Here is a 9,955-nt window from a genome sequence, read left to right as displayed (position 1 = left end):
GTATCATGATATCAAACAGTATGTTATTTGTTTGTTTCATACAATCCGCACTCCTGGAGAACCTATCCCTTTGCTTTGTCATTCAGATAAAATGGCAACCCTGGATAACCAGAGTTTTAGTTCAATCGGGAAGATAGATATTCATTAACTTATTACAGAAGTAAATTTAACATGGCAAAAGTTATTATCATGGCAGAGAGGAGGGAGTGTGCTGAAAGCATATATTAGAGATAAGTGACCCACTTAGAAAGGTCACTTGAGAGTTTGCTAATGAAGTAGTGCTTGGAAGATGATTAGACGTTCGCTGATTAGGTATGGAAGCGAGAGGGGTGTGAAGTGTTTCAGGCAAAGCAGATAACATTTTCAAAGACATGAGAGCCGGACAGCTCTTGGTAAATATGAGGATTTGCAAGAAAATTGTGGTAATTGAAGGAGAGAGGGCGAGAGAAGGGAGAGGGAGAGGATGTAGTTCTGACTGATGCCGAAAAGATAGCTAGCAGCTAGGCCATCAAGGGCCGCGTCTCCAAAGTAAACAGTTGGGTCTTAAGAAATCAGAGAAACCTCAGCCTCAGGCTGCACTGAAGATGGCAAAGTCCAGGCCGCCATGGATGGGCAAGTCAGAAGCAGGATACAGCCTCTCAGAGAAGTCAGAGACTTGCTTACCTGAAGGGGCGCTTAAGAAACAGTAGCTGGTGATCCTCCTGCCTCTGCCTCCTTCTGCAAACCCTACCCAGACTAGGAGGAGAGGAGGGAGGGAAAACTGTGGCCAGGATGTAAAATTAATTAATTAATTAATAAAAAAACAGTAGCTGGATTAGTGAATTGACTAAATACCAAGGGAAATACTGCTATATATTGAAAGCAAAATGAAAGGTATCTGAAGAACATTCTGTGAAATTTCGTGAACAAATCCAAGAAAGAGAATTTGCTGTAGATTGACCAGATATAAAATCAAAATATTTTTATTACCTAAAAATTGCCCATTACATCTAGGCAACACATGCTTCTTCTGTTTACTTCAGGTTTTTCAATTTGATAATTTAACATGTTCATTGTCTAGAAAATGAAATTTGCCAGTATTACCACAGGACTGTTCAGTGGGAATATTTTAGGTCACCAGTTTACATAGAATCTTCTGTAAGAAAATGCTCTCGACGCAAACTGATGGGCGAGCAGCGCTATAAAAGTTGCCTTAAATATAAGGCGAGCACTTTAAGACAAACATGGTATGTACTCACTCATAGCAGGATACTAGATGTGGAACAAGGATGACTGGACTGCTACTCACATCACCAGGGAAGCTACCTGGAAAACAGGACCCCAAGAAAGACACAGGGATCGCCCAATGACAGAGAAATGGAATGAGATGTACATGAATAGCCTGGACGTGAGTGGGGGTAGTGAAGGGCGAGGGTCGAGGGAAAGAGAGTTTGGGGGAGCAGGAGATCCCAGCTGGATCAACAACAGAGAGAGAGAGAACAAGGAATAGGAGACCATGGTAAATGAAGACCACATGAGAATAGGAAGAAGTAAAGTGCTAGAGAGGCCCACAGAAATCCACAAAGATAACCCTACAACAGACTGCTGGCAATGGTCGAGAGACAGCCCGAACTGACCTACTCTGGTGATGGGATGGCCAAACACCCTAATTGTCATGCTAGAAACCTCATCCAACTACTGAGGGATCTGGATGCAGAGATCCATGACTAGGCCCCGGGTGGATCTCTGGGAATCCAATTAGCGAGAATGAGGAGGGTTTATATGAGCAAGAATTGTTGAGACCAAGGTTGGATAAAGCACAGAGACAAATAGCCAAACGAACGGGAACACATGAAATATGAACCAATGGCTGAGGGGTCACCAACTGGATCAGGCCCTCTGAGTGGGTGAGACAGTTGATTGGCCTGATCTGTTTGGGAGGCATCCAGGCAGTGGGACCGGGTCCTGTGCTTATTGCATGAGTCCGCTGTTTGAAACCTGGGGCCTATGCAGGGCCGCTTGGCTCGGCCTGGGAGGAGGGGACTGGACCTACCTGGACTGAGTCCACCAGGTTGATCTCAGTCTGTGGGGAAGGCTTTGTCCTGGAGGAGATTGGAATGGGGGGCGGGCTGGGGGGAAGCTGAGGGGGGCGGGAGGGGGGGACAAGGGAATCCGTGGCTGATATGTAGAACTGAATTGTATTGCAAAATAAAAATTTAAAAAAAAAAAAGAAGAATAGTGTAAGGAAGGGAGAAGGATCAAATAAATAGAAACTCAAAGAAAAAAAAAAAAGAAGAAGAAGCTCAGTGTCTACCAAACGTAGCCATGTCGTTCAATCACGTCATTTGCATCAAGGAAATAATAGGTCAGGTTCAAGGTTGCTTGTTAAACAAAAGGGCTCTTGTTAAACAAAATAAGTGGTCTGTAGTTCCTTGAAACATTTCCTTAACTGAAAGGCGTGACCTCCTTGATGATCCAGGGTTTGTGTAAAAATAACAGAGTCTGACACAGAAGAGCAAGATCATAGCTTTTGAATCCTAAGGTAGCAGCATCTACAGGTATCCACCAAAGCATTCTTACCTGGGAAGATGAGCAGGGGAGCCTCTGGAAAATGCTATTTTGTAAAAGGAAACTGATGGAATGAGGAAATTCAAGCAGAGTGAGTGGAACAGGAAGATTATCCTCGCATCAGCTGAGGTTAGCTGTGGTATAAACGTTAATGTTAAAAGGTTGGAGAAGACATCAAGAAGGTACTGAGGACTCATGTGCTCTTCCAATGGTCCATTCCCAGGACCTATAGGCACCTATAGATTACTTTCTTTAAACTCTTCCTTTTCAAACATAGATGGCATTGACTATATGTTATGAAGCACTTAACTTCCTGAGAGTACCATGGTCAAAATAACTTCTTTAGGTATTTCCACAATATGGTGTTATAGCTTTTCATTAACATAAAAATATCCACAGAGAATGTCTTGCTTAATTGTCTTACTCTACTGGTGGTTAAATTGAGGCTTACTGAAGGGCCATTATTAAAAGGTAGAAAGCAGACTTTGATTTTGCAATCTTTGCTTCCCTACTGAATGTTAAAAAGAAGAAACTGGAAAATAAAAAACCGTAAGTTAAAATTTTAAAAAAAAGAAGAACAAAAGAAAAAATCCTAACAGGACATTATGAGACAAGGGACCTCCAAAGATGCCATTGAGTTCATTTTCTGTTGACTATCTTCTGCTGGGTGTCCCTCCTACCCTTAATAGTAATTGGTTATTTTTTCATTATTTTTTATTATTATTATTATTTCTCTCTTTTTAACCTAGTACATATATATTATATATATAATTTTAACCCCTTACATATATATTATGGCTTTCAATTTAATGTTTTTATAGAATTCCTGAGTGTGCAAGTAAATGGGTCTCTGTTTCTGGTGCCTTCTTTTGGGCTCTTTTCCTTCTGTTTGTTTGATTTGTCCAATTCCAATGTGTTAGTTTTTGTTCTATCTCATTATATTCTATTTTGTTTCCTTATTATCCCATAGAAACTTGTTTGTTTTCTAATGAGAGATAGAAAGGGGGTGATCTGGATGGAAGGGAAGGTGGGGAGGAACTAGGAGGAGTAGAGGGAGGGAAAACATAATCAGGATATATTGTGTGGAAAAAAGAGCTATTTTCAATTAATTAGGGAAAAAAATGAAGAAACTGAGTTCATTGGGATTATCACTCGTAATTTTCTTTTGTTTCACTAGGTTGCTGTTTTTCATGCCAAATGTCCTTAATTCTTCATTAGCATACAGTAGGATTATCCCTTTGGGGGCAAGAAATTAGCTTTTTGAACATGAGGGAAATAGTCTCCTGTTACTGAGAAAGCGCACTTCTGCTAAAATGTCTTTTATGATACATTAAAAGGAGCTTTTTACAAAAGAATGCATGCTTTTGCAAAAGATATTTTTTTAAAAAACCCTGAATTGAGCACACTGAAGCCTGAAAAGTCACAAAGGAATTTAGTGGTATAATCTGTAATCATTTTTATATGTCCCCATAGCTCAAAATGCTATGGATGTCAATATAAATAAATGACATGGAATCAAAAACACATAAACACAAAATTTGCAACGTATACAGAAAACACCCTACACTAACCACAAACTATTCTTTATCTCTTCTACAAACTGACAAACTTTTACCCACACATGCAAAAAACAAACATAAGCCAAGTATGGTTTCCTGAATTACTCATATTTCTTCTTCAAATGTCATTCTAAAACCTTATGCTGGAACCTAGAAGCAACTGCTGTGTTAAGGAAGTATTATGGCTAAAACAAAATTCTATAAACTCTAGTTCATTTTTTCTTCATCTATTTTTATTTCCTTTTACTGAAAATAGATTTTTTTTCTCACATAATATTCACTGTGATGTGCCCCTCTTTCCTTCTCTCATTAGAAAACAGGCTTCTATGTGATAATAAGTGTATAGTAAAATATAACAAGATAAAACAAAAACCAGCACACCACTTTGGAACAGGACAAAGAAAAAAGAAGGAAAAGAGCCCAAGAAAAGGTCAAAGAAACAGAAACACAGAAACACAGAAACCCATTCCATTGCACATTCACTAATCTTATAAAAATACTGAACTGGAAGCTATAATATATATACACAAAGGACCTGTAGGGTAAAAAAGGAGAAAAAAATAAATATGTAAATAAAATTAAAATAAGATAATTAAAAAAAAACAATGAGGAAAAGCCTGAGATGACATTATGAGACAAAGAACCTCCAAAGAAGTCGTTGAGTTTATTTCCTGTTGGCCATCTATTGCCGGGCATGTAGCCTGCCCTTAAGAGTAGTTTGTTTCCTCCAGTTGAGACTCCCTTAGAGGAAACTAAATTTTTATTTGCAAGTGGCTATCAATTAGAGATAGCTTCTGGGGTGGGGATGGGAGTAAATGTCCACTCCTCCTTTCAGCTCTTAGGACCCTATCTGGTGCAGAACCATACAGGCCCTGTGGCATTCATATGTGCACTGATATCAATGATTTAGATAGTCTTGTTCTCCTGTTGTACTCCATCCCCTCTGTCTCTTACACTCTTTCCTCCTCCTCTTCCACAGGGTTACTGAGCCTTGAAGGGAAGTATTTGATGAAGGCATCCCATTTAAGGTCGAATACTCCAAGGTCTCTTACTTTCTGCATAATGCCTGACTGTGGGTCTTTGTATTTGTTCCCATCTGCTCTAAAAAGAAGCTTCCCTGATAATGGCTGAACAAGGAACTAATCTATGAGTATAGCAGAATACCAAAGGAGTCATTTTATTGTTACGTTTTTTAAGAACAGTAGTATTTGATTTTATTCTAGGTCCAGTCTCTGGTTCTTGCTCATCCAGGCACTGTCTAATATGAGTTCCATCTTATGAAGTTCATCTTAAGTTAAATCAGATATTGGTTGTTTAATCCCACAAGCTTTGTGACACTATTATATCATCATATCTTGCAGGCAGGACACCACTGTTGATCAAAAGTGTGTGGCTGGCTTGGTGTTTGCATTTCTCTTTGGTATGCAAAGTACTTTCCTGTACCCAAAGACACTGATGGGTAGAGTTGAAGGCTCTCTGTAAATTAGCTTGACTTCTCCGTGTTAAATAAATTCTGTAGGTGTTGTCTTCAGCAAAGGGGACTTGCTGTCAGTTTGTGGAGAATAGCTAATAGCTTTGGTAATATACTGGGTTGTTTGGGGACTCCCATGGGCCCCTTTGCCCAAGAACTCAATTAAATGTAACCTAACTCCAGGACTAGAAGCTTCTTTTAGTAACAAGAGATGTCCAGTTAGGACTCTGTCTCCTCCACTATTCACTGATTTCATTTAGATTGCCTTCATGTATGTATATATTTTAGGAAGCTTCTACTAGGTATTAGGTTTGTATACTACCCCAAAATGGCCTTTAATTTTAGCTGTCCCTCCTCATATTCACTTTCTCATCCTCCTCTTCCCTTGCACTCCCCAACTTGATCCTCCAGTCCCAGCTCCCCAATACCTTCCCATGTTCTCACTCATTAACTAAATATGCAAGCACAAATATTGGAGTACACTGACATGATTTCAAAGTAGAAATAGTTCAAATAAATGACAGATTAGTACATCTTGGGAACAAATCAAATACAAATTAGAAGGAACTAATAAAGGTTAAAAGCAGACATAAATGCAAAAGATGGAAAGAACAGAGAAGTAGTTGTTTGAAAAATTAAACAAAACGACAAAGTCTTAAGTTTAGGCTAACCAGGAAAAGAGATGACTAAGATAAAGAAAGAAAGAAAGAAAGAAAGAAAGAAAGAAAGAAAGAAAGAAAGAAAGAGAGAGAGAGAGAGAGAGAGAGAAAGAAAGAAAGAAAGAAAGAAAGAAAGAAAGAAAGAAAGAAAAGAAAGAGAGAAAGAAAGAGCGAGCAAACCAGGAAAAGAGATGACTCAGATAAATAAATAAATAAATAAATAAATAAATAAATAAATAAATAAATAAACAAACAAACAAACAATAAATAAATAGATAAATAAATAAGTAAATGCTGAAAAGGGAACCCCACAGCTGACATTGCAAATAAAACAGATAATTCAAGATCACTGGGAACTACATACCAAGTTGATCCAAAAGAAATGTACACCTTTCTTAGATACCTCCCCATTACCAAGACTGACTCATGTAAAAATAGAAACCTGAATGGATAAGTGGGAAGATTTATCCTAACAAAAAGTCTCCTGTCACAAGACTAAGTTACTTCACTGTTAACTTCTACCAGACATTTGAATGAGACTCCCCAGTGCTAACAAAGGAAGCGCTCAGTAAAAAATCTGCTAATTTAATTTATCAGATTATGTAGAATCTTCCCTAAGAAAATGATGTGCTTGCCTACTAAATACATTAACTATATTGTTAAAGGAGAATAAATTCTTACCAAAACATTTTATGAGGTCAGAATTACCTTTATACCACACAGATCAACATGGAACTACAAAAAAAGGGAAATTCCCCTAGTGAAGGTAGATGCAGAAGTCCTCAACAAAAGATTAGCAAACCAAATCCAACAGCTCTTTAGAAAGATTATTCGCCACACTAAAACAGGATTCATGTAGAAATGCAAGAATGGTTCGATATAGGAAAATCAATGACCACATCAACAGAAGGGAGGGAAAAAATTACTGTTTTCTTGTTAGATGCAGAAAAAGCATTTGATAAAATTCAATTTAAAATTACAGAGTAAATGCTGCTTAGTGCAGGCAAGATGCATCAGTGGGTAATGGTGATCGCCACCAAGCCAGATGATCTGAGTTTGATCATTGGGACCAAAAAAACAAACTCTTTAAGTTGTCCTCTGACCTACACACTACACACACACACACACACACACACACACACACACACACACACAAATAAATAAATAATAAATACAATAAAAAAGTGTTTAAATGCTGATCAAATTAAGCATAGAGATAATGTATTGAACACAATAAAGATCATTAACAGATATGATCTAAAACAAGAAAAAGATGTATATTTTTACCACTTTTACTCACCACAGTTATGGAAGTCCTAGCCAAAGGCATGATGCAAGAAAAAGAAATAAAGTACATTTCAAATTGGGGGCAAAAAAGTCACAATGCCACTGTTTCCAGATGACATATCATTTATAAGTATTGCCTAAAAGCCAGCAAAAACCATCTGAACTAGTAAATGAATTCATCAGTGTTTAAAGATCGAGAATGAATATACAAAGATCAGTAGTGTGCTAGGGAAGATAATCTGAAATATAAATCAAGACAGCAACAGCTCCTACAGTATCTGCAGGGATGCAACTGGAGATCATCACAGTTAGCAAATGAATCACTTAGAAAGAATTATTGCCTGTCTTCTCTAACTTATGGATCCTAGATTTTATATATACAAATAATACATACATTCATACACACATGCATACATAAAATCAGATATGCATGGCATGAATGTAGTATGGAGACTGTGGTGACAAAGGAGAATAATGGGAGACAGGCAAGTTAGAAGAGTAAATATACTCAAAGTATGTTATGTACTTATATGAAAATATCTTCAGAGCACTCATTACTCTATACAATAAATAAATGCAATAAAAAGTTTAGCTACAGGAAAAAATTTGCCTAGAAAATTTTTTTAAATCTATAATGAAAATTTGAAAGCATTGAGGAAAGATGTTGAAAATGGTAAAATATAAAGGTGTCTCATGTTCATGGACTGAAAGAGTCAATTGTTAAACTATTCATAAAACCCAAAATAATTCATAAATCCAATGTAATACAAATCAACATGTTGAATTGCATTCTTCACATAACTAAATATATATATATATATATATATATATATATATATTTCTATGAAACTTCAAAAATTCCTAAATATCCGAGTGGTCTTGAGTAAAAAGAACAAAACCAGGGGTATCACATTACATTGTCTTATTCAAAACATATTATAAATTTACTGTAATCAAAACAGACACAAAAACCAATGGAATAGAACAGCCTAGAAATAAACCCACATACCTGTAGCAAACTTATTTTCAACAAAGGTGCTAAAAATATGCACTAAAGGACCATCTTTTCAGTAAATGGGGTGGGAACCCCACCATTACCATTGTAAAGAAGCAACAGTAGAAAAAGAAAATGTGAGTAGTAGATCTATATAGATTTTCCTTTCTAAAATATGAACCATTCCTCAAGAGGTACACTAAAAGATTGTCAACATCCATAATTATCATGAAAATGGAAATCTAATAACCCCAATGAGACTTCACAATCCTGTTAGAACTACTGTGATCCAAAGGACTAAAGATAAAAAGCATAGGAGCACTTGAAAGGAAGAAGCAGGAGGGTCTTTGAGTTATAGGCTGTCCTGATCTAAATGGGAAATTCCAGACCAGCCAGAGATGTGTAGCCAGACCCTGTCTCAAAAACAGAAGTGAGGATGTGAAGAAAGGAAAACTATGACACATTGTTGATGAAGATGGAAATTGTTTCAGCCATTGTGAAACACAATGGAAAGATTCCTCAGAACAATTGAAGGTAGCACTTCTAAATGACCCAGCATTCCCAAGAGAGAGTATCTACGCAAAGCAAATGAAATCAGTGTATTGAAGAGGCATCTGCTCTTCTCTATTTGGTGAAATGCAATTCACCATAGACAAGATGCAGAAATGACCAGAGGTAGTTCTAGTGGGACACGTCCTCCTTTATTGGAGGTGCCAAGAGGGATCACTCCAATAATGGGCTCCCTTGGTTAACAGCAACTCACAGCACAATGAGTTCCTTCAAAGTGCAATAAAGGAAGAAGTAACATGGATTCTGAAACAGTTGATTCCTTTTGATTAATTGGTCATATTGGCGAATTATCAGTGTACTTTTCCTGACTCAAGATTAGTCTAATTCATTGAGTTCTATGATTCAGCCCCACTCATATCCTGGCTTTCCACCAAAATTAAACCAATTTAGTCTTCTGGTTTGCCAGTTATTTCTATTTAATTCATTTCCATAAGATAGTATCATTAATGAGAGACAGCAGCCTGTAAGCAGAACAGGGGAACGGTGTTTGTCCATTCAAATTTTATGAATGTTCACAATGATGTTTTCCTTCAGAGGCTGGAGAGGTGGCGCAGCAGTTATGTGTGCACACTGCTCTTCTACAGGCCCCAAGGCTGGTTCCCAGAATCTACTTCAGATGGCTCAGAACTGCCTGCAGCTCCAGTCCTGGGGGATCCAGTACCTCTGGCTTCCTGGGGCACCTGCCCTCGTGTGCACAGATACACAGACATGCATGTGATTAAACACAGAAAAATAAGTGTTTTTGAAGAAAAGATGTTATCTTCAGTCCTTCCATAGGTGCCCTCCCTCAGCCTCTGCTTTATTTAGGTTGGTCAGGGGTTTGTGGAAAATGGGTTACCAGTGAAGACAATCTGAATCTTTTTTGGCC

Source organism: Peromyscus eremicus, chromosome 19 (genome assembly GCF_949786415.1).
Source record: "Peromyscus eremicus chromosome 19, PerEre_H2_v1, whole genome shotgun sequence".
NCBI lineage: Eukaryota > Metazoa > Chordata > Mammalia > Rodentia > Cricetidae > Peromyscus > Peromyscus eremicus.
This window is presented reverse-complemented; position numbering follows the sequence as displayed.